Source organism: Mustelus asterias, chromosome 14 (assembly GCF_964213995.1).
Source record: "Mustelus asterias chromosome 14, sMusAst1.hap1.1, whole genome shotgun sequence".
Taxonomy (NCBI): Eukaryota; Metazoa; Chordata; class Chondrichthyes; order Carcharhiniformes; family Triakidae; genus Mustelus; species Mustelus asterias.
In genome coordinates, this window is record NC_135814.1 from 25413632 (window position 1) to 25438438 (window position 24807).

The window sequence follows — 24807 nt, forward strand, 5'->3', positions numbered from 1 at the left end:
GGTTATGGGGATCAGGCGGGTAAGTGGTACTGATCCACGTCAGATCAGCCATGATCTTATTGAATGGCGGGGCAGGCTCGAGGGGCTAGATGGCCTACTCCTGCTCCTATTTCTTATGTTCTTATGTTCTTATTTCCCACCCGCTTTTTGGGCGTACTCACCTGAGCGAATCTCTGGGACTCTTGTGCTATGCAGAGTGCCTCAGCATCATTCCCTCTAGAAAGCAGAGACCTATTCTTGCCAGAGAGACTGGCAGCATAGCGCTGAGTGGGCCACTGTGCATGCACTGATCTGTCACTGTGGAGATTGGCACATGCGCAGTGCCCCCCCCCCCACCGCCATTGCTGGCCTCCTGATTGCTGGCCTTCCCCAGAACCCCCCTATCACTGGCCTCCAGATCCTCCCATCCCCTGTTTGCTGGCCTTCCAGAAGTCCTGGGCCAGCCCTGATCTCCCCCCTCCCCACCAGCCTCGAATACCCCATGGCCAGCCCCGACCCCCCACCCCACCGCCACCCTGATGACCAGGTCCGTCTCCCCCACCCACCCCGATGACCAGGCCCAATCCCCCCCCATGGCCAGCTGAGATCGCCTCATACCCCCTCCCACCGATCCCGCTTGCAAAGTGGCAGCGGGTTCCCACCCCAACTAATCGCCTCCCCAGTAGGCCCCGACCCAGTATGCCCCACCCCAATATGCCCTGCCCCAGGTATGCCCCGCCCCTCTGGCCCGCACCCTTGGCACTGCCTCGTGCTCGGTGGGCAGTGCCAATGGGCACCACCCCTTGCCCTCGAAATCCCAGAGGGGCCTCAATGGCCTCTGTCCCCACCAGCAGAGCAAGGACACCTGTTCCCCATTAGGAGACGCTAGCGGGTCCCCAGCATATGGTCCCGGGCCCGCTGATCATATGGAAATTGGAATTTCCCTATGATAATCAGCTCCACGCCGGAAATCAGAGCTGTTAATGCTACAAAAAAGGGCCTTGGAGACTCATGATCGGCCGGATGCCAGTTGTGAACCTTGGGCAAGGTGCCCCACTGTTGTCTCGAGCAATGCAGCAGGCTGGGTGAATCCTGGTCTTTGTGTGAAAAATTCTACTGATTTCCTTTTTATGATTCTAGAACCAATCCTAAATTGATGCTCCTTTACTTACAATTCAGTGGCTAGTGGAAGTAATCTTCCCTTTAGTTTTACCCTACCAAACACTTCCTTCCTTTTCAGCATTTCTCTTACAGCTTCTTTTAAACGTTTCTGCTCCAGTGTATATAGCTCTAGGTTTTATTTTTGAAGTTTTTCCTCATGTTGTCACATTCCCAATTGTTTATTAATTACTGTTAATGAAAGGCTGGGGGAAAAAAGATCCAATTGAAAAAAAAATGTATAAATAAACTTTGTTCTGTAGCAGGTACATATCGCAGGTCCTGTAACGCAATTTTTGTTGGTGCCAATCAGTATTAATATTGCTGGTGTGAGACCATGTTGTATGATATTGGAATGTGTTTGAAAGTGTTTTTACAAAAATCCTTCAACCGTTATTTTAATTAAAATGTTAACCGATTATCAGGTGAGTGCATTCATTAAAATATTGGCTGGAGGAGTTTCACACAACGCATTTGTGTGCAAATATAGCTTAATGCAATTTCACTCACTGATTATTCCAGCAACTGTAGCTGGTTGCAACTCTCCAAACAGTGTGATGACACCTATTTACCTTTTCTTTAATGTTTGGTGAAATTATTTCAAATCAGTGGTTGGATGATTTAGCAATTCTCAGTCATTGTTGCTACTTTATTATTATACTAATCAAAATCCAAGCATAATTTACAGATCACATCTTAACAATGCATCTAAGCTTTGAGTCAATTCAGAGTCATAATTTTGACATGAGGTTAGTGTACCTTTAAGAAAGTTTTTTTAAAAAATCATGATCACTGCAGCTCTCACAGTTTTCGCGTATTTTTAGCTCATACAGCTGATGTAATTTGACTTGACTGGAGATGTCCATTTATTGCAATTTCAATAGCTTAAATTGGGGTTGTGTATGTTTACTCTGGGGATTGGTTTTATGGTTCTGCATTGTTAGGAGGAAGGTCATGAGTTCTGGTCAGGTCTTTTTTCTTCCTAGGTAATTCAAAGTTTCATTTTCTGTTTTTGGCTGGCAACAGTGTTTTAGTTTAGAAGGGAGTGGACATCAGTCAGAAAGCAGTGTCTCTCCCTCTCTCTCTTTCTCCCTGGCTTTGGGAATTCTGCTGTTTCGTTGAAAGCCTTCCTGGAATAGAAAATCTGCTATTAGTGGCTTGGCCAGAAAATCTCCCTGGTCTGGGAAGCTGTTCTGACTTCAAACTGTTCTGAGTCTATCCACAGAATTGCAGACTTCATTGAAAGATCTCAAGTCCAGTATCACGTGAGCATTAGTTTATGCTGTGTTAAACCCGTGAAAAGGATCTTTTGTCTATGGGGTTAATTTGATTGGAACCCATTAGATGTATTTGTTAAGGATTATACATTACAGTGATTGTTCAGTTTCTTGCTTGTAATTGATAAAAGTTCTTGCTAATTTTCTTACGATACATGTTAACTCTCCACTTAAATAAACTTTGGTTGATAAAAGCTCCCTTGTGGGTCATTTGAATCATATCTGAAGTGAAACATACCATGCTTATCCTAGCCAAATTCAAAATGCAAACCTTATGATCCAGGCGGGCTCTATAAAACACTTTGGAGTTTCTGACCTGAACCACAGCACGTGATAGCAATATAATGCCCATAGCACAGTGACATTTCAAAGCTTCCACTGCTGCTTACTTAGCAAGATCTGAGATGATTCGCATCTCTATCTGCAATCATAAACAGGCTTTGGAAATTACTGACAGCAGAATCTGGAAAGCTAACAAAATGGTAGCGACATGAAAAGGTTTCTTTCATGACTGTTCACTTCCAGCCAATTCTCTTCACTTGCAAAATAGGTACAAATAGACTCTGGATTCCAATGATCCTGGCAAAAATGCTTGACCAGACTGCCATACGTTTGAATAATCTAAAAAAGTAACACAAAGAAGAAAGTTCAGAAAGACTGATCCAATATTTGGACCTGGAAGAATACTTTTAAAAGCAAGGGACATGGTAAAGTGATCCACTCACCTTACTACTAATCACCACACTAATGTTTGATGATAGCTATAATTTTCTCATCACATATTCTAGCAAATTTACGTCGGCAACATGGAAGAATTCATAGATCTGCATTGATCATTTGTGAAGACTGCAAAAGTATCCGGGCATGTCACTGATGACAAGCCGACAGAGATCAGGAATTGAGGGATTCAAAAAATGTTCCAGGATTGCACAAGAAATTCAGCAGAGATACCAGAAATAAATTGGGGAGAGCAAAGAGACACCAGGAGATAAAGATGAGAAGCTGTTGCCTCTACGGAGAATTGAAAAGAGAAACTGATGAATGGAGATGGAATTTGGAAGAAGTCAGTGAAGGTGTCAAGGGATTCAGACGGCTAGGGATAGAAAAGGGATGAGACAGAAATACAATATTACAGCTACTGATACAAAGCATGGGAAATAATTATAGAGAAAGTCCAGAATCACAGACTACAACTACTGCAACAATATAATTAGGAAATTATGGAGTCAGTATTCCTGGGTTAGAACTTTTACTATCATGGATCAACATATTCTTGTTTTAAAAGATAATGGGCCATGGAGTGGAAATATAGATAAAGAAGGAGTTTACTGAAATCATGCTTAGAAAGGGAGCAACAAACCTTACAGATGTTTTAAGCTAAAACTTGTGGCAATGTATGTCAATTAAGACATAACGCAAAGTAAAATCATCGACAGAAATCTAAAAATGTTGTTAAAAAGTGAAATTCCATCGTAACATAGGGGGACAGAGGTAATTTTCCTCTTTTAAACTCTTGGAATCTGAGTACCATCAGTTTAGCTTCGATATAACTCTCTGGACGTATACTTTGAGCTAGAAGAATTTCATTATAGTTACGTTGGAATTGGAATTGGAAGAGGTATTCAGCTTCCATGAGAATATCTGTCTTTTTGAAAATCAGAATGTTAACTGATTGTCTGCATCCCAGGGGAGGTCCTTACTTCTGTTTTCACAATATTTCCCCTCAGACCCTCTGCAGTTCTTCAGAACTGTGAGGCATTACTTCAACAGTTTTAAAATGCAAGAAGGAACTGAGAGGAAGGGCTATTAAGTAAGAAGTATGACTATCTGATGACTGATAAAAACTTGTTACAAGTGTTACAAGTCAGGTTGGATATTTCAAGGTGTTCTATGAAGCTCACCTGACCTGTAACTGTCTGACTGGGTTGCAGGGGAGTAGAATAGACAGTATTAGAGTTGATAAGGAGGATGTGCAGGATATTCTGGAGGGTCTGAAAATAGATAAATCCCCTGGTCCGGATGGGATTTATCCAAGGATTCTCTGGGAGGCAAGAGAAGTGATTGCAGAGCCTCTGGCTCTGATCTTCAGGTCGTCGTTGGCCTCTGGTATAGTACCAGAAGATTGGAGGTTAGCGAATGTTGTCCCATTGTTTAAGAAGGGGAACAGAGACTTCCCCGGGAATTATAGACCGGTGAGTCTCACTTCTGTTGTCGGCAAGATGTTGGAAAAAATTATAAGGGATAGGATTTATAGTTATTTGGAGAGTAATGAATTGATAGGTGATAGTCAGCATGGTTTTGTGGCAGGTAGGTCGTGCCTTACTAACCTTATTGAGTTTTTTGAGAAAGTGACCAAGGAGGTGGATGGGGGCAAGGCAGTGGACGTGGTATATATGGATTTTAGTAAGGCGTTTGATAAGGTTCACCATGGTAGGCTTCTACAGAAAATGCAGATGTATGGGATTGGGGGTGATCTAGGAAATTGGATCAGGAATTGGCTAGCGGATAGGAAACAGAGGGTGGTGGTTGATAGTAAATATTCATCATGGAGTGCGGTTACAAGTGGTGTACCTCAGGGATCTGTTTTGGGGCCACTGCTGTTTGTAATATTTATTAATGATCTGGATGAGGGTATAGTTGGGTGGATTAGCAAATTTGCTGATGACACCAAAGTCGGTGGTGTGGTAGACAGTGAGGAAGGGTGTCGTAGTTTGCAGGAAGACTTAGACAGGTTGCAAAGTTGGGCCGAGAGGTGGCGGATGGAGTTTAATGCGGAGAAGTGTGAGGTAATTCACTTTGGTAGGAATAACAGATGTGTTGAGTATAGGGCTAACGGGAGGACTTTGAATAGTGTGGAGGAGCAGAGGGATCTAGGTGTATGTGTGCATAGATCCCTGAAAGTTGGGAATCAAGTAGATAAGGTTGTTAAGAAGGCATATGGTGTCTTGGCGTTTATTGGTAGGGGGATTGAATTTAGGAGTCGTAGCGTTATGTTGCAACTGTACACAACTCTGGTGCGGCCGCACTTGGAGTACTGTGTGCAGTTCTGGTCCCCACATTACAGGAAGGATGTGGAGGCTTTGGAGAGGGTGCAGAGGAGGTTTACCAGGATGTTGCCTGGTATGGAGGGGAGATCCTATGAGGAGAGGCTGAGGGATTTGGGATTGTTTTCGCTGGAAAGGCGGCGGCTAAGAGGGGATCTTATTGAAACATATAAGATGATTAGAGGTTTAGATAGGGTGGATAGTGATAGCCTTTTTCCTCTGATGGAGAAATCCAGCACGAGGGGGCATGGCTTTAAATTGAGGGGGGGTAGTTATAGAACCGATGTCAGGGGTAGGTTCTTTACCCAGAGGGTGGTGAGGGATTGGAATGCCCTGCCAGCATCAGTTGTAAATGCGCCTAGTTTGGGGGCGTTTAAGAGATCCGTAGATAGGTTCATGGACGAAAAGAAATTGGTTTAGGTTGGAGGGTCACAGTTTTTTTTTAACTGGTCGGTGCAACATCGTGGGCCGAAGGGCCTGTTCTGCGCTGTAATGTTCTATGTTCTATGTTCTATGTTCTATGTAACATTTTACATTGAATTTGGCTAGGATGAGCATGAGAGGGTTCACTTCAGGTGTGCTTCAACTGATCCATGAGGAGCTTCTTTCAAAAAAAAAGTTTAATTAAGAATATTGTTGACATGTATAGTAAGACACTTTTAGCAAGAACTTTTAACAATTACAAACAAGAAACACAACACCTATGATCCTGTGTAACTCTTAAAAAAATATCTGTGTTCCAACCAAAGCCAACATCCAATACACAAAACCCTCCAAATAAACACAATACAGCAGGGGTTAATGCCCACTTGCTGCAGGAATCCCACCTCCTGGATTGAATGCTCAAAATCCCTTGTGAAGAAACTCCGAAGAGGTTGTAATTGAATCTGTTTCCCAAAACACAGCTTCCTTAAGGCAGAACCAAACAAAGAGAAAAATACAAGGAGAAAAAGAGACTGCTTCTTAGCTTGCTGCTAAGCTGCTTCTCAAAACGAAACTGAAAGTCTAAAGAAAAAACCCCAACCACCTGACTGCCACAGCTTAGCTCCATTCCCCAACTGCATCACTGAAGTTGTAAGCTGCATGATTTAAAAAATAACTTTCTGAAAGTACACTCACATGACACAAGGTATTTAAATAATTAATTTCTATATAATATATTTATATATAAGGTAATTTGAAGAGAGTAAGGAAGTGACAGTAAAGTCTTCTAAGAATGCCTGCATTCAGAATGTCACCAATCATATACATTCTTGCCACCCTTGTTTTCAAATCACTCCAGGGCTTGGGCCCTCCATATTTTTGTAACCTTCTGCATAACCTTTCAAGATCTCTGCATTACTCCAGTAATGGCCTGTGGCACATCCACACTTTTTCATTTTTTTCAAATGTCCCTTTCCTCCCAGAAGTCTTTGAATATGTTTTTACCTTCTACCTTTCCCAGAACTGCATTTTTGAATTCCTCTATGAGGTTTCTGCCTGTTACAATGCCAGAATGGCTCTTATAAAAAATCACAAAGGTCATCATTTCTGATCATGACAAAAGCAAAATGGTGCTCCTGGTCCTTCTTGACTGTCTTTCACAGTTGATCACATCTTCCTCCTCAATTATCCTACTACTGTCATACAGCTTGATGGAAGTGCATTCACCTGGTTCCATTTGCATCTAATTGTAGGCAGAGAATTGCAATCACTGGCTCTTCTCCCAATTCCCATACAGTTACCTCTGATGCCCTTGGCCACTTCCTATTTGTCATGCGCCTTGGCAAAATCAACCAAAATCAACATTTCCATTTAACATATGCACTGCATGACACCATGTTTAACCTCAGCACTATCTTTCTTGACCCAAATTTTATCCATCTAAATATAGGGAAGACTGGGCCATTTCTTTAGTCCCCAACACAAACCCCACTGCCTTGCCATCAGCACAGTCCCTCTCCCTGGCAACAGTCTGAGGCTGAAACAGATTTTTCTCAACCTTTATATCGATAGCAGCGCAGTGGCTGGAAGACATAAGTGGAGTCCGTGTAGCGGGCTTCCAGCTGGGCACCTCGTCCTCCACACGTCTCCGGCTGGCAGATTGCCGGCGTTATCAGCTCCCCATCAGAACTTGGTGTGAAGCTGATTAAAACATGCTAATCGTGTTTTACAGCGGATTAGCAAGCCCGGGACTGAAGTCTCTGGGCCTGCTGGTGTTTCCTCCCCCCCCCTCTCCCCTCTCTCCAAGTACTCCCCTCCCCGCCAGGACTGTTTCACTTATAGGGCTTACAACAGGTCCCCACTAGCGGAAGCTGGTGGCCCGACCCCTGCTGGAGTGAAGGAGGGCCATGGAGGCCCCCCAGGAGTCGGGGGTAAGGGGGAATGACCCCTGGGCATTGCCAGCATGGCAGTGCCAGCCTGGCCCCCTGACATTGCCCAATGGGCAAGGTGGCAATACCCAGGGGGCACCTTGGCACTGCCCACGGTACATCAGGCAGTGCCAAGGGGGTGAGGCTGGGAGGGTTCTATAGGGGGCAGGGCTTGTTGGGGGGGAAGATTGTTGGGCATGGCGGGGGGGGGGGGGTCCCGCTGCAACTCTGCACTTTGGATCAGTGACAGAGGGAGGGGGGTCAGCGATCAAGGCTGGCCATCGAGGTGGGGCAGCAGTGGGGGTCAGCCTGCTGAAGGGGTCGCAGCTGTGAGGGAGGGGAGGGGGTTTGGGCTGCTGGGGTGTGGGGGGGTGTCGGGAGATCGGGATTGCTGGGGGGAAATTGAGGGGGGCTGGATTGGCGGGGGGGGTGGTGGGAAAGGTGTGTGGAGTGGGGGGAGGGTGCTGGCCTTGTCCAGAAAGACAGCGATCGAGGGCTGGGGAGATCGGAGGAGCAGCGATGTGGAGTCTTGAGGCTGGCCAGTGATCGGGGAGGCCGGCAGTGCGGGGCAACTGCGCATGTGCCGGTCTGCACTCTGACAGATCAGTGCATGCGCAGTGGCCCGCTTGGCACTCTGCTGCCGGCCTCTTCAGCAGGTATAGGTCCCGCCTCCTGATTTTTAGCAAGATTCACATTAAGGCACTCTGTGATGCACAGAATGTGGGAAATTCATTTTGAAAATCCTGTTGAAAAAACAACAGGATTTATCCAGTTTTTATGTGAATTCGGCACTTAATATTTTTGGGAAAATTCCACCCGTCATATTTGAGCCTGAAATGAGCTTCCAACCACATATTATTGTCTTTGCGAAGATCATCTATTTCCACCACTGTAATTCTGCCTGGCTCCAACCCTGTCTCAGCTCTCATTCACTGTCTGTCTTGATGTTTGCAGTGCACTCCTGCTAACTTCCTAGATTTTACCTTCTGTAAACCAGTGGTCATCCACAGCTCTGTTGTCCTTGTCCTAATTCACACTAAATCACATTCATCTATCAGCTCTTTGCTCGCTGACCTGTACTGGTTCCTGGTTAAGCAATACCTCGATTTTAAAACGGTTTGATCTTGTTGTCAAATTCCTCCAAGACCTCGTCCCATTCTATCTTTGTAATCTACTCCAGTCCTACAGCCCTCTGAGATACGTGCATTCTTCTAATTCTGCTAAATTCGTCCCTCAGTGTACATGAACAGGCGCCAGAGTGTGGCAACTGGGAGATTTTCACAGTAACTTCGTTACAGTGTTGAGGTAAGCCTATTTGTGACTTAAGTTAATTCTGGCCTCTTGGGTGTCTCTGATTTTCATTGCTCCAATATTGGCAGTTATGCGTTTTGTTGCCCAAGTCCTCAGCTCTGGAATTCCCTCTCCAAACCTCTCTGCCTGTCCAGTTCCCTTTCCTTGTTTAAGGCGCTCCTTAAAACCTATCTCAGTGGCAAAATCTGCCCAACCTTTCCTTGTATGACTCACCATCATATTTTGTTTCGTTATGTCTCTGTAAAGAACCTTGGGGCATTTTATTATGTTAAAGACGTCAAAGAAATCCAAGCTGTTGTTGTTTATGTGACTTGGTATCAGTTTTTTCTTGATAGTGCTTTTGTGAAGTGCCTTTGGACAAATTTTCCCGTTTCGCCTGCCATGGGAAGCGTAGCGGGCGAGGGACGGACCATGGAAAAGTCCGTTGACCTCGTTCCAGTTTCGGGGCGAGCTCAGCTGATGTTTCATGATACGACCTGAAGCTACCCGAGAGAATTTCTGACCTTTCTGACTTGAAGATTCATGTTGCACTTTGTACTGCAAATGGTCAAAGGACTTCAGATCTTATACTCTGCATGTCAGCAGTATGAGATGGCTAACTTTCACAGTGATCATTATCCATTCCATTTGGAATGTTAATCCTGTTTCTTTCTCTACAGACCTGCTCAGTATTTCCAGCGTTTTCTATTTTCATATAATTTTGCTTAACTTTTCAAAATATTTTCAAGTGAACAAAAAATCTTGAAAAGAGGATAATATTCCCAGTTACAGCATTCCTGTAACTGAACGATGTAGGCTTTGAATCATGTACATGAGTTGTAATCTATCTGTTGCTCAGTCTGTGGTTTGAACTCATGTGGTTATTTCCTAAGCCACAATTCTACTAACACTGATGATTGGTCAGCACCTCTTATGCCTGCAGGCATTAATCATTATTCCGCATGCACAGTGAGTCAGCGATTTCACTTAATCTTGAAAGCAGCAATGCATATGTCAACACTGTGCCTGATTTTAGCACCAAAGGACACACATGGCCCAGATGTTCCAATCTCCGGATTGTCAAATGCTGGATGTATGATCCAAAATGAGTGTTGAGATGCTTCAGAGGCCCAGATGCACTGACTCCATGGGAATTGCTCAGGAAGTTTGAACTTCCGATGGTAAACTCTTATATTCCCAGTGCCCTTTGAAATGGTCTTTGAACAGATCCACAGTACTTGACCAGGAAATGTTCGACAGAAACAATGTTAGTCTAACTCCTTTATAGTTACAGAACTGACATCCTCAGTCACCAAAACTAACCTTTCCAACACGCTGTTGAAACCCTGACAATCAGGCTCCAACCCCCTATCTCAACCTCCCCCCCCCCCCCCCCCCCGGAACCATCTGGCCTTCCTGCCTTGACCTGATTACCACCCAACCCTCTCCCCCCCCTCCCTCCCATCACCCTGCTGATGCCCCTGATATGATTTCCCTACCTTCTTGACTGGACCTGACTACCCCCAAACACCTGACTACCCCTTATTCACCCTAACCACTCCCCACTACCCAACCAACACCCTGACCCAACCTGACTTGCCCTGACTACTCACCTGATCCAGCAACCCAGATCTGACTATCCCCCAAACTGACAACCCGTACTACCTCAACGCGACTACTTCCTGACCCACCTCCTCACTCATCTACCACCCCACCCTCCTACTCCACATGTCACCCTACCCAGCTTCCACCCTGCCCACTTTACCCACCTGCCACCTTTAGCCAACTGCCATACTACCACCTCACCCAAATGCCTCCGAACAACTTATATCACTCACTCTGCCTACTCATCCATTTGAGCACTTGAAATACCATAACATTCAAGGATATGAGACAAGTGCAGGAGAATGGGATTAGCATGCCTTTATTTTCGGTGTAAACTCAATGTGCCGAAGGGTCTTTTCTGCACTATATGACATATCTCACCCATCTTATCCACTTACCTCACTCACACTGCCCATCTACCCACTTACCTCACCCCACCCTATCCATTCACTTATCTACTCACCCATTCACTGATATGAATCCACCATCTACACTCTACATTTAAACTTACTTGAGGCAGCTATAGTGCTGGATAAAGTGGGTGTGTCTTCTGTGTTGATTTTCATAGCTGCTCTCTGCTTGCATTCCTGTGCTGAGGGAGTTATTCTGCATCGGAGATCGGTAGTCTGGCATTTTTAAATGCATCCAGGGAAATAGGTAGCTTTTTGTCTGATCTGATGCAACACAAAGGTTCTGACTCTGATCGGAATATTTGGGCCATTGTCTTTAAGATCTAAGCACACACAATGGACACAAAATTATTTGACCCCACGCTACTGAATATTGCCAAGCATCCATAGTCTGTAAATTTATATTTCTGCTCAAATTGGGCAAAAAATAGTGTATTAAAGAGTTTTTTGCTTACCTAGTCAATCACCCCAATATTGGCCTTTGCATAATTTTATGGATATGGATTCTATGAATAATTTGTTTATTTCAAGCAAGCTCATGTATAAATAACAAGCCGACAGCTACGGTGATTAAACATTAAAAGGAGTCCAGCAGCCATTTAAATGGCTAAATGGAAGAGAATAGAAGATGTTTGCGATGAAAAATTCCTCGAAAATGAAAGCCTTCTTTGTTATGTATTGAATGTTTAGTCTGGCTTTGCGAGCCAGTGCATTGTGGGGGTGCTCAGTTACTGGATGTCTCATTTGTGATGCAGAGCGATGCCAACAGTGCGGGTTCAATTCCCGTACTGGCAGAGGTTATTCATAAAGGCCCTGCCTTCTCAACCTTGCCCATCGCCTGAGGTGTGGTGATCCTCAGGTTAAATCACCAACAGTTAGATCTCTCTCAAGAAAGGGGGAGAGCAGCCTAGGCCCTCTGGGACTTTGGTAACTTTCATACAGTTTCTTATCTTCTGAGGTGTCAGCAATTTCTTTGTCCTTCCTGCCAATATTTATCCATTTTAACATTTATTTAACAATTAATTGCTGAGCAAGTTTTCCATCACCTTCTTGTAGTATACTACATTCTTTCTCAGTATGAGCTATATTCCCCAGGCTGGTATCATCTGATATTGAGTTACTTATTCCTAAGACCAAATCACTCATGTAAGTCATGAATAACAGAGTATGGATGAGGACTGAGGGCTAGATGCATGAACAATGAGTGAACAATGAATGTATAAAGATTACAGAGAGGTTGAATGAACAAATGAAGACTGAAGAATGGATGAATGAGGGTTGAAACAAGGATACATGCACCTTCCCATATGGGATGGTACATATTGTGCTGTTTCCATTCACAATTCCACTACTCAATTTATATATTAAACAACAGGGTAGACTTTAAAGGTAATCAATCCCTTCTGTTATCAATCACCTTCCTGTTGGGCAATTTGTGGATCCAGAATAGTTCCCAGATGGCATGAGTTTTATTGGACTGTAGGTGAATAGACCGGGCTGAATTCCCAGAAACTCTCCCAGGCATGTTCCCACAAAACAGATATAGGACTTGGCAGGGAACATGCAGATGGCTCATCCATTTACGTAGGGCAGAAGGCTCTGTTGAGCTAGACTCGCCCCGAATTGTGGTCTGTTCTATATACTCTCCAGCCTGAATTTGCTATGCTTATTTGGACTTCATAGAATTGGACCCAGAGTTTTTTTTCTCAGTTTTTTGTGGAAAACATCTGGAAGCTCATAAACACTAGTGAGCATTATTTGCACTCATGAAATAGACATTGACCCAGTATTATATTCTGTGCATGTGTGTGTGCGCATGAGTGTGTAAGAAAGTGATTCATTGCAAAGTGATGGAAGGTGTTGTAAACTGTGCTGTCAAGCAGCACTCTCATCAATGACCTGCTTACTAATGCCCAGTTTGGGTTCCACCATTGCCACTTGTCTCCAGACCTCTTCGCAGCCTTGGACTAAACATGGACAAAATAACTGAACTGAAGAGGTGAGGTGAGAGTCACTGCCCTTGACATCAAGGCACCATTTGACCACATGTGGCATCAAGGAACCTTAGCAAAAGTGAAGTCATTGGCTGGAATCATTCTGAGCACTAAGGAAGATGGGTGTGGGTGTTGAAGGTCAATAACCTTAGCCCCTGTCATTGCTGCAGGAGTTCCTCAGGGTAGTGTTGCAGGCCCAGCCATCTTCAGCTGCTTGATCTCCCTTCCAAATAAGGTCAGAACTGATGATGTTCGATGATGATCGTACTGTATTCATCACCATCACTATCTCTTCAGATACTGAAGCAGTCTGGCCCTGCATGCAGAAAGACCTGGACAATATTTAAGCTTGGGCTGGTATGTGATGAGTAACATTAATGCCAGACAAGCAACAGGCAATGACAATCTCCAACAAGAAAGAATCAATCTATCTCCTCTTGACTTTCAATGACATGGTTATCACTGAACGCCCATCATCATCCTGGGGATCACCACTTACGAGAAACTTATCTCAACCAACCTCACAGACACTCTGACTAGAAGAGCAGGAAGAGGTTCAGAATTCTGCAGCAAGTAAATTATCTTCTGACTTCTCAAAATCTGTTCATAAAGTCAGGTTTGTGATGGAATACCCTCCACTGCCTGGCGGAGTGCAGTTCTAACCAAGAAACCTGACACCACACAGGCAGAATAGCTTGCATGGATGGAACCCCATTCAGCACCTTAAACGTTTACTCCCTACCACCCCAGTGGTGGCAGTATGTATCATGTAGATGACGTTCTATAACACTTCGCCAAGGCTCCTTTAACAGCACCTTCTAAAACCTTAATCTCTCCGGCTAGAAGACCAAAGGCAGCAGGTGGATAGGAGCACCACCACCTGCAAGTTCCCCTCGATGTCAGACTCCATTCTAACTCATAAATACATCGCTGTTCCTTCACGGTAGCTGGGTCATAATCCTGGAACTCCCTCCCTGACAGCACAGTGGATGCACCTACATCATGTGGACTGTAACGATTCAAGAAGACAGCTCATCACCACCTTTACAGGGGCAAATAGGAATTGGCTAGAAATACTGACCTTGTCTGTGATACATGCAACAAAGAAAAAAATTCTCAGTGTATCAGTGGTTCATTTAAAGTTTCCCAAACAATGCATGTTGACATTTTCCTGGCTGTATCCTACTCAGGTTTGTAAAAGTAAAGTGTCTCCACAATTAATGGTGACTCAGTGTATAATGTAAGGATGTGTTTATGTCCTGGGCAGCGACATGTTCACCTTGAGGCAGCGATATTGGCATTTTATTTTGTATTAGTTGCGGTACACCTGCACGCCTAAAATAGCACAAAGAGAGTGTGCACTCGATTACAACTCAAGATAATCTTTGTGCTCCCCTGATTTCAGTGGTGTTAGATTAGAGGGGACAAGCAATGCTGCATGTACTGGGGATCTGGGGCAAGGATATGCTGCCCCCTTGATGTTGGACTTGTTGATTTTCTCTGAAACAGCAATGGCTGGGTTTTCTTTTTAGCCTAAAACCGACTGGGAGCTGGCAGAATGCAATAGCCTCAAATCTTTTGTGTTTGTCTTCAAAGAAGCTCGGGGTTTAGCAGCCAGCCGGATAATGGATCACAATGAGAATTTTTTTTCGCATAAAAATGTATTTTACTTTATGTAAAGTTTCATTTTGCACCAAGTTCAGCATGCTGGGAGATCTGAACAAAGGCTACTTTCATATGGCTATTACATTAGCTCAATTAAAAATGTCAGCTGTCATGGGGAGGATATTATTTTTGAGTTTCACTGAAACTGCACTTTGTTTGTGCCAACTTCACTGTCATTAAAGTGGAAGAACTCACTCTCTACCCCGCTGTGTTTAAATACAAGCATTTAAAGATATGAGCCTCAAAATTATTTACCATTTGTGTCTTAGACTTAGTATAATCAAATCGAGAATTTAGGATTAAACCCGATTATGTCCGGTTTCCTTCTTCTATGGCCTCGTTGACTCAAATCAGTGGGATTCTAAGCCACTCTGGAAATTACACTAGTTTACCCAGCAATGACATGTGGCAGGTTTGCCATACAAGTGTGACAAATGGGCCCAACAATTTGTTTAAGAACGACTATTTAACATTTGAGGGAAGACAGATCAATGAAGGAGCATCCAAGTTTGTTGCCTTGAAGCTCAGGTCATTGGCGATGCAGGCAGGAAGATTCTTATAATTCCAAAGTGTAAGTGTGCCAGGATCGCTGTTGGTAATGTGGTATCTGTTCCTATTATTCCAATGACCCAATCTTCATAATTTGGCACCCAATCATTGAAAAGGCAAACGGGCAAGAAGTCCATTTGTGCCACATAATTGTGGCATTTCTACTACATTTGTGACATTTCCATTCTATTTTCGGATTTCTTTACTCTCTAGTATTCAAAGAGAATCTGATATTTTTGTATTGTTGAACATTTTAGTTGAACTACATTTAAAATGAATTTTGATGTAGCCATATACTTACAGATTCTAATTAACATTACTAATATATTTCCCATTTGGAAATGCATTTGTGTTAACTCCTTTTTTGCAGTCAGATACCTGTGCCTGCGCCTGTCTTCATTGGCACTAAGTGAGGGCAATACTGCATTCATAACAAAATTACAAGCATCAAAAGAAATGAAACAGGCTCTACTTAGAATGGATTTGATGTTGCATCCTAATAATGATTGTCCAAGGGAACGAGGGATTAAAAAGTGGTTTATAATGACTGACTACTTGATTTTATTTTTATTTTTCATTCATTCTCCTGACCTGGGCATCACTGGCAAGGAATTGTTGTCCATTCCCAGTTGCATTGAGAAGGTGACAATGACCTATCTTCTTGAACTGCTGCAGTCCGTGTGGTGAAAGTGCTCCCTCAACACTGTTAGGTCCGGAGTTCCAGGAATTTTCCATCATGACAATGAGGGACTGGTGAGATGTGCCTACAGCAGGATGGTGGTTGACTTGGAGGAGAATTTGGAGCTGGTGGAATTTCTATGCGCTTGCTGAACAATTCTTCCAGATCAGGTAAATGCTGGCAGTATTTCCCTATTTTGAAAATGTTACTGCAATGAATACAGTTTCTTCATCCAGTCTATCTATTTTGGAGACATTGATATTGAAAAGTTACTTGAGCTCCTATGAAGGGAAAATGCTGATGTTCATGAATATGACTGTTTGTAAATCCCAGGACTGAAATATGCTCAAGTGCATGAGCATTAAATCATGTGAATGGAGGGAAGATTGTTAGAAGCATTATTTTCGTTTGTGAAGTGCAGATTTAATAACCATACAGTAATACAACAGGGATCAGATGATTGATATAGATATTACTTTGGATACCTAGACAATATTTCTCTGTTGAGAAATTCCTTATTTCTCTTTTTAAGTTAAGACATGTCTACCTTGAGAGAATGCTCAGGTAACATTTCCAAGCAGATATGGAAAGAACATTCAAATTAGTTAAGCTGGTGACCAAAACAATTATTTTAAATTAAAGCTAATATCCAGGATTTTAGTCCCCAAAACTCTGAACACACCAGAATCCATAAATTCCCCAATGCATTATTGTTTAATTAATTCATTTCTTTGCATTTCTTCATAGTAATATACATGTAAAATATGGCACAAAAATGAAAGAAATAGATTTTAGCCTACAACTGTATTTAGTTTGAAAGATGGCATCATTATCAGTTAAATTAACAATACTTTTGCATGTGTATTCACTTATGTGTGTAATTAAATCTTGGTTAAACACACCACATGGGTGGTAATAGTGCTTAGGAGACTTGTTGACTTTCTGTTATTTTACCCCCCTCCCAAACAATTAATTGAGTTAAAACATTTTATTCAGTAAATTATTTAATCAACTTTAAATCGTTATTTAAATGAATAATTAAGCATTGTTTAATTAAGGTTTTCAAGTGCAATTGGCTCCTACTTAATTAATCTACCATTTTCACAACAAATGAGATTTGATGGACTCATTTGCAACTTCTTCATGTTGGCATCTCTGTGCTTCTGTATAATCATTTGTTTACAGTTTTGAGGTTTTGTTTCAGAAGGAACACTGGAGTGGTTTCCGAATCCCAATTGGGATAAAATGTAGATCTTTTTAAACAAAAGTTAACTTTTCCGTTCAGATTGAACATATAATTTTATTTAAAACAGGTGCTAAGCTATAGAGAGTTTATCCTTTGCACGAAATGCCATGTTGGAAGTTCCACCATTTTCAATCTTTATGATCTGACCATGCCTCATGCAAGAGAGAATTTGAACAGAGGGTTTCTTTTTATTAATTCATTTTATTTGTTGACTACAGATCAATCATTTGTCATCTTGATCTCTAGGGGAGAACCTGGAACTTGGGTTATTGTGGTTGAACAGGAATGTGTTCAGGTTACTTGACGATCCTGAGAACTCTAGTCGGGCCTCTTCCCATTTATGATTAACCCATTATTCCAGCAAGGGGTTCATTTACAATTTGAAATAAAGCTTTGGAATGAACCTGAAAGCGAGTTACTCTCCTTAAATGTCATCACCAGTCAGTTTGATTGGCTAGTTGGAACTTGATTGGCATTTGTTTGGCCCACTTAAACATTTTAACAACCATTATGTCTTTAACGTTGATTTTCTGATTTACTTTGATTATCAGTGAGATTTTTTACCAGCAAGGCCAAAGGAAATCTCTGATATTAAATAATTAATTCTGACATAAGCAACTCTTTTTATACTTCTAGTTCTCACTCTCGAATTAATTAGGTTTGATTGCAATTTAGCTATTGTAGTCATCTTGTCACTTTCATTTGAGAACTGATTAGTCACTTAGCAGTATTGACTCGATTAGCTTATATATTTATCTAGGTATTCTACAATCAGTTGCTGTCAATTTTATCTGTATTTTTCTTCAATCAATTAGTCATTAGGTTTTGTAATTTATGTATTTTTTTTACAATTGGAACTTCCAAATAAGTTTGGTTCTCTGTCAATCTATTTTCTGTTCTCAGTCAGAAGACAAACTTCCTTTCCAAAATTGAGCTTTGACATTTTCTGAGCTACTTATTACAGTGATGTGATATTTAGCATTGCATTTGTGTAAATGTTGCTCTAGATTCACTATCAGCCACTGCAGCTTGTGTTCTGATTGTACTGTTTAAGGTTTTTTATATGGTTTATTTATAATCCAACAATATGCGAATAGTGTGGATCTTAGAGTTTGGCTTTGACTGTGTTCCCATCTTTCATTCATCACTTTGCACAGACTGACACTACTCTGTGTGCTGTTAGATGGCAAAGACTAAAGTAATGGTAGCTGAATCATTACAGGTGTTGAATAGAATCAGAGTGATCACACTAGGAAATGTGACAGGGCGTGGGCTCAGACTTAGTGAGCTTTCACATATTTAGAATAAAATTTTCACTGATCAATTGTGTATGCAAGTTCACAAGTTTAAAACATACTGAACAAGCATAATTTAAATTTTATGTTGGTACACATGGGGTGGGATTCTTCGGCTGCGCATGTCCCAAGACCAGAAATTCCCGTCTAAGTTGAATGGACCTTTAAATGGTCTGCTGGATTTTCTGTTTCATCCGCTACAATTCCTGTGGCAGGTGAGACGGGAGAATTTTGGCCCTGGCCATGGGGAGATTAGTTGTCACCTGTGAAAAGCGTTGTAAATTTTAATGGTAATGAGGAAGGATGTAAGTATTGGATGTAAGCCCAATTCTGGAAAGGAAGTTTGTCTTCTGGCTGAGAACAGAAAATAGATTGACAGAGAAGACAACTTACTTGGAAGTTCCAATTGTAAAAAAAAATATATAAATTACAAAACCTAATGACTAATTGATTAAAGCTACAGTCCTGAACCTACATGCCAAGGATAAATTCAACTTGTTGTCAAGCATTTGAAATGTTATTAAAATTTAAATTAATCTTGGTCAACATTTAAATAAGGTAAGGCATGGACAAGGGGAATACAAACATTGCAGCTCAAGCCTCTCGATGTTTCCCTTCTCGTCTTTCAACCTATAGCTATGATTGTGCACCAGCCATTGTGCACCAGTAACATGACACAAACATCATGCAAGGAAAGATCAGGGGGATGATTCTCCCATCCTGCTGCGCTGTTTTTTTTGCGCAGCAAGTTAGTGGAATCCACGCTGGGCACGTCCACAAGGGCCGAATTTCCAGCACCGTCAGCTCCGTGCCAGAAATAGGCATGGAACTGTATTACATATGCAGCCCTTCATTTTAATGTATTTTAAATATCATTAGTGGGCTCAGGACTGAAGTCTCCAGTTCCAATAGCATTCCATACCCCCCTCCCCACTCCGCGTCAGGAGTATTTCACTCCGGCGGGGTTTACAGTAGCTCCCCACTTGGAGGCAGCTGGTGGCCTGACCCCGCTGGAGTGAAGGGGGTGGCAATCTAGGGGTCCCCAGAGGGTCGGGTAGCGGAGGTGCCCCCTGGGCATTGACACATTGACAATGCCAGCCTGGGCCCCTGGCACTGCCCAAGGGGCAAAGTGTCAATACCCAGGGGGCACCACCAAGGGGGTGGGGCTTGACTTCAGGGGGGTCAGCATTGCAGGGGGGGTGGTCGTTGGAACTGCCAGTGGGTTGGGGGACTTGGGGGTGGTGGAAGATCGCAGCTGCGGGTGGTGGGGCGTAGAGGCTGGGCCCAGGCATGCTTCAGAGGCCAGCAATCGGCCCATGGGGGGCGGGGGAAGGGCCGGCAATGCGAGAGTCACATCTCTGTGGGGCCAGCGATTGGAAGGCTGGCAAATCGGGCCCACTGCGCATGTGCCGATCTCGGCGCTGACAGATCAGCGCATGTGCAGTGTCCCTCTCAGCGCTATGCTGCCGGCCTCTCCAGCGGGAATAGGCCCCGCTCCCTGATCTTTTATGTGATTCACGCCAGTGCACTCTGCAATACACAGAGTGTGGGAGATTCATTTTGAAAATCCTGCTGAAAAAAGCAGTGTGATTTACTGCAGCTTTTCTGCAAATTCGACACTTCGAATTTTTTTGGGAGAATCGGCCCCCAGTTATTGTATTTTATTTTGGTGGTAATGCTTAAAGATTGTTCATCAGAGCTATGGGAAAGCTCCATATTATTTGAATAGTGATGTGGGACATACAAATGCCCATCTGAACAAATAGGCAAGAGTTCAGTTTAAAATTACATCCAGAAGACAACACCTTGAGAAATAAAACATTGCTTCACTCTCAAACTCAAATGCCCAGCTAGGTTTTGAGCTCCAACTTTAACATAGGCTAAAATCTGCAATCTTCTGATGCAAGAAGCAATTGTGCTAACAACTATGCATCAAAATCATAATTGTGAATGCATTAGGTATATTGTACCTTGATACTTCTAAAAATGGTAGCACACCTGAACAGGGGCACAAAATGCAGTTATAAATGTATATACACACAACCATTTTCTATATCACAGTATAGGTTTATTCATGGTGACAGTGCGTTAACCCCTTGCTTCATGGCTGGATGCGGAGCGAGATAGTCACATCTGGGTACAGAAGTGGTTTAAATTAGTTTGGGGCCTGGGTTTTGTTGCTAACAGTAGCTGTTGCAGTGACAGTGAGATAACAAGAACATATGATGTTGGCGCATACCAAGGAAATAATGACTGAAGCATAATCAGTACAAGATTACCCAAGCGAAATGAGTTGACCAAAATAATTAGGCCAATTCTATGATATCCCTTTCTGTGGATAGAACTAAGAACTCCCAGCTTAGGCAATGTCCAGCCCTGTCCCCCAGCCTCAGCCTGTTATTTGATTGATAAGGAGTGGATAGAAATTCTGCATCTTACAACTCAATACAGAAGCTCCCTGAAATTTCTGGGGCCTCAGCATAAACCAGCTCTCTCTTATTTTCTTGGAGTTCCACCAATTTCCCACTCATGTTGCAGAAGGAGATGAGTAGGCTTTTAGTGAAATTTTAGCACAAACTTTTTTGTCATTCCATAAAATTACATAAAGTACACATTAAAAGCAACAACATATAGAATACACCTTTGGTGCTGTTTTATAAGTTGCCACAAACCAATTAAACAGTAAACAATGGCTGGAATTTCTTCAGCTGTTCACGGCCAACCACCACTGCCAGAGAGGATGGAGAATTTGGCGGTCAGCCAAATCTCCCTTCACTGCAGCAGGATGGGAGAATCCTGCTGGCGGGAATGGCTGGAGATCCCCCCCTCCCCCCCACCTCCCCCACCGCCCCCCATAGATTCCAAGGCATGGCTTGAAGGAAGAAAACTACAGTTTATATACAAGTTTTATTTCCCCCAAAGTGTATGATATCACCTAAAGTAAAGTTTATTTATTAGTCACAAGTAAGACTTACATTAACACTGCCAATGAATTTACTGTGAAATTCCCCTATTCGCCACAGTCTGACGCCTGTTCGGGTCAATGCACCTAACCAGCAGGTCTTTCAGAACGTGGGAGGAAACCGGAGCACCCGGAGGAAACCCACGCAGACACATAGAGAACGTGCAAACTCCACACAGCCAGTGACCCAAGCCGGGAATCGAACCCAGGTCCCTGGCGTTGTGAAGCAGCGGTGCTAACCACTGTGCTACCGTGCCGACCCTGGTTGCAAGGTCAGATTGCAATCTTCTGCCTTACTCCGAGGCATCATTTATTCTTTCGTAAATTAATTTAAGTTAGTTGTTACATTTTCATGCAGTGCAATGCTCTCTCACCATCACCTATTTTTGATTAAACGTGTTGTGGCTTTCACTCCACTATTCTGTTCACAAGCGCAGAATAAAGTTCTTCTCTCGTGTGGATGTTGTGCTGTTAATGTAGCTCAGGCACTCATTAAGATATTAGTGTAAGAGAGAAAAATATATAGATTAACCTTAATAATAACCCCCTTCTTTATTTTACCCAGCTGCCCGATTCCTAATAAGTCAGCTTAAATAGGTTTTTTTTGTGTCATACACCCTTGAACACTGCAATTATAGGGTAGTTCACAATCCTACATGCTAAGCGTTTCTGTACATGGGCTGTAGAAACAAGTGATGAAATAATTGATGTACTATGCTGCACATCAGGAAATAAATTAGCATTCCAAGTAAACATTTTAAAAGTACATAATGATTCCAGTATATATATATATATATATATATATATAACATATATATTTTAAAAATGGATTTGCCTGTCACAGGTTAATTAGGTAGACTGGTTGGAAACAGCCGCATATAGAGACAATTTAAGACGGTTTCCTTTTCTGATGAAATATTACCTACTGATTGGTTTAGCAAACAATGAGATTTGTAGCTTGGCCTGGACACTGTCATGTCAAGATTCCTATAAACATAGTTTAAAAGTGAGACCATTAAAAGGTGCAACGTTCTCGTGTGTATCTCAGCTTTTAACGTGGGTCTGTCAGGAAGGAAACATGCAGAAACATTTAGGTAGATAGCAGTGCCTCTTGGTCCCCGGAGTTGACTGAGGGCAGCAGGATATCTGGCAAATATTATATAGCAGTTAAACAAAAAGGTAGTCTTTGATGAGATTACCTCTTTGTATATAGTGACATGGGGAGGTCATACGCTCTGAGTCCTTGTGCCATTTGAGGCATCGCTATAGGTAAGTGGAATCCATTTAGAGACATCTATCTACAATTGTAGTTATGCTTGACATTGCAAAGAAACCAGAACATATATTTACTGCAGGAAACAGCAGGAACGAAAGTATCTCAACACTGCTGGATTTTCTGATCCTTGATACATATGTACTTCAGAAGCATATCTCATTGTTATTAGAATATCTTGAGATATTCAGCCACGAAAAGCCCATACCGCTCCATCTATTGGATATTCCTATTAGATATTTGCACGTATTCATGTAAATCTGGCCTGAAGTTGGAAGTATAAAGCAGAAGGAAATGGAAATGTAGGTAAACATAACATGCTGGGTCTGAGTGAAGTGACATTACTTGATGCCACTCAGGCACTCATTAAGATATTAGTTAAGAGAGAAAAATATATAGATTAACCTTAATAATTCAAGCACTGTTACACAGCGGCTTACATGTTAACTCGCACTCTCGTTTTGGGCTAAAACTTAACTCCCAAAAACGGGTGGGACAGAGGTTAAAATGCAAAGCAATCTGGAACAGGAGCAAATACCACCTCAAAACAACCCATTCCTACTTTTAATGCGAGTCCAGGGAGGGCCACTTAAGAAACTAGCTTAAGGGAGGTGAGTTGGTCTTTTAAGTATTTTAATGGGGGTGCGTGCATTCATTTTAACTTTGCTAGTCACAGGCAACTGGGTTTCACCAACAGCTTAAAAGAGGCAAGAAGAACTGAATCCTGAGGTAAATGTGTGGGCCAGGTGGAGTGGCATGGTTCCTTGAGGCCCGAAATTAAATCCGCACTCTGCAATTGTTTGCTGCCTTCACACTATCATTTGTGGGTGGCACGGTGGCACATTGGTTAGCACTGCTGCCTCACAGCGCCAGGGACCCGGGTTCAATTTTGGCCTTGAGTGACTGCCTGTCAGGAGTTTGCATGTTCTCCCTATGTCTGTGTGGATTTCTTCCGGGTGCTCCGGTTTCCTCCTACAGATGAAAGACGTGCGGGTTAGGTGGATTGGCCATGCTAAATTGCCCCTTAATGTCCCAAGATGTGTAGATAGATGGGATTGGCCATGGGGAATGTGTGGAGATAGTGTGGGGGAGAGGGCTTGGGTAAGATGCTGTATCAGGAGAGTCGGTGCAGACTTGATGGGCCGAATGGCCTGTTCTGCACTGCAGGGATTCTAAGACAAACCCCCGTTTGACTGCCATTGGGCTCCTTGACCACCACTTTATCTTACCCACTTCCATAGTGCACCACAATAGGACCCTGGGTGCAACACAGAACCCTGAGCCACCATTGGATCCTCTCTTCTATAACCCTTAGCCCCTCTGCATTCCCTGATGCCCATTTCCTGCCCCCCCCCCAAAAAAAAAGATCTCATAAGCTTTGGCCCTGTGAAGCAGGCTTCCAGGCTCAGATCTGTGTGGATGGTAACACCGCAGAGAGCAAAAGTTAAAGTAGCCCTCCATTTAAATTCTGAAAGACATCCAGTAAACCTGTTCTCCAGTTTCCCCATCTCACAACAGCTCTTCCAGGCTTCTCCAATTTCCTCCACCAGAATGTGACTTCAGACTAACATCCATAAATCAGAAGGCTCTGAGTTTAAGCTTAAGTGTGGGATGGGACTACAGAATCTAGGCTGACCCTTATTCAGTATTAAGTATTCATCAAGACCCCTTTGACAACACCTTCCAAACCCACAACCTCTACTACCTAGAAGGACAAGGGGAGTAGATGGATGGGAACACCACCACCTGCAAGTTCCCCTCTAAGCCACACACCATCCTGACATGGAACTATAGCAGCATTCCATCACTGTCGCTGGGTCAAAATCCTGGAACTCCCATCCTAACAGCAGTGTGCGTGCTCCTACAACACACGGACTGCAGCACTTCAAGGAGGCCACTCACCACCACCTTCTCAAGAGCAATTATAGATGGACATTAAATGCGAGTGTTGCCCACATCCCAGGAACAAATAGAAAAAGAAAGAGGACATTGAGTGTTGTTTCTTAGATGAGACATGAAATAAAGATCCC

At 43.0% G+C, this 24807-nt stretch overlaps 1 protein-coding gene and 1 long non-coding RNA gene across 2 annotated transcripts in view; one reads left to right on the forward strand and one right to left on the reverse strand.

Moving 5' to 3' along the window:
- The window catches only part of arhgap15 (Rho GTPase activating protein 15), a 730777-nt gene that overhangs the window by 159706 nt on the left and 546264 nt on the right, over positions 1–24807 (reverse strand). The gene's annotated exons all lie outside the window — the stretch shown is intronic.
- LOC144503547 (uncharacterized) overlaps positions 1–24807 on the forward strand; it is an 82341-nt gene that overhangs the window by 36153 nt on the left and 21381 nt on the right. Inside the window, exon 2 of the long non-coding RNA XR_013499503.1 lies at positions 15932–16171. This is a non-coding gene — a long non-coding RNA (uncharacterized LOC144503547). The remainder of the gene's footprint in view (positions 1–15931; positions 16172–24807) is intronic.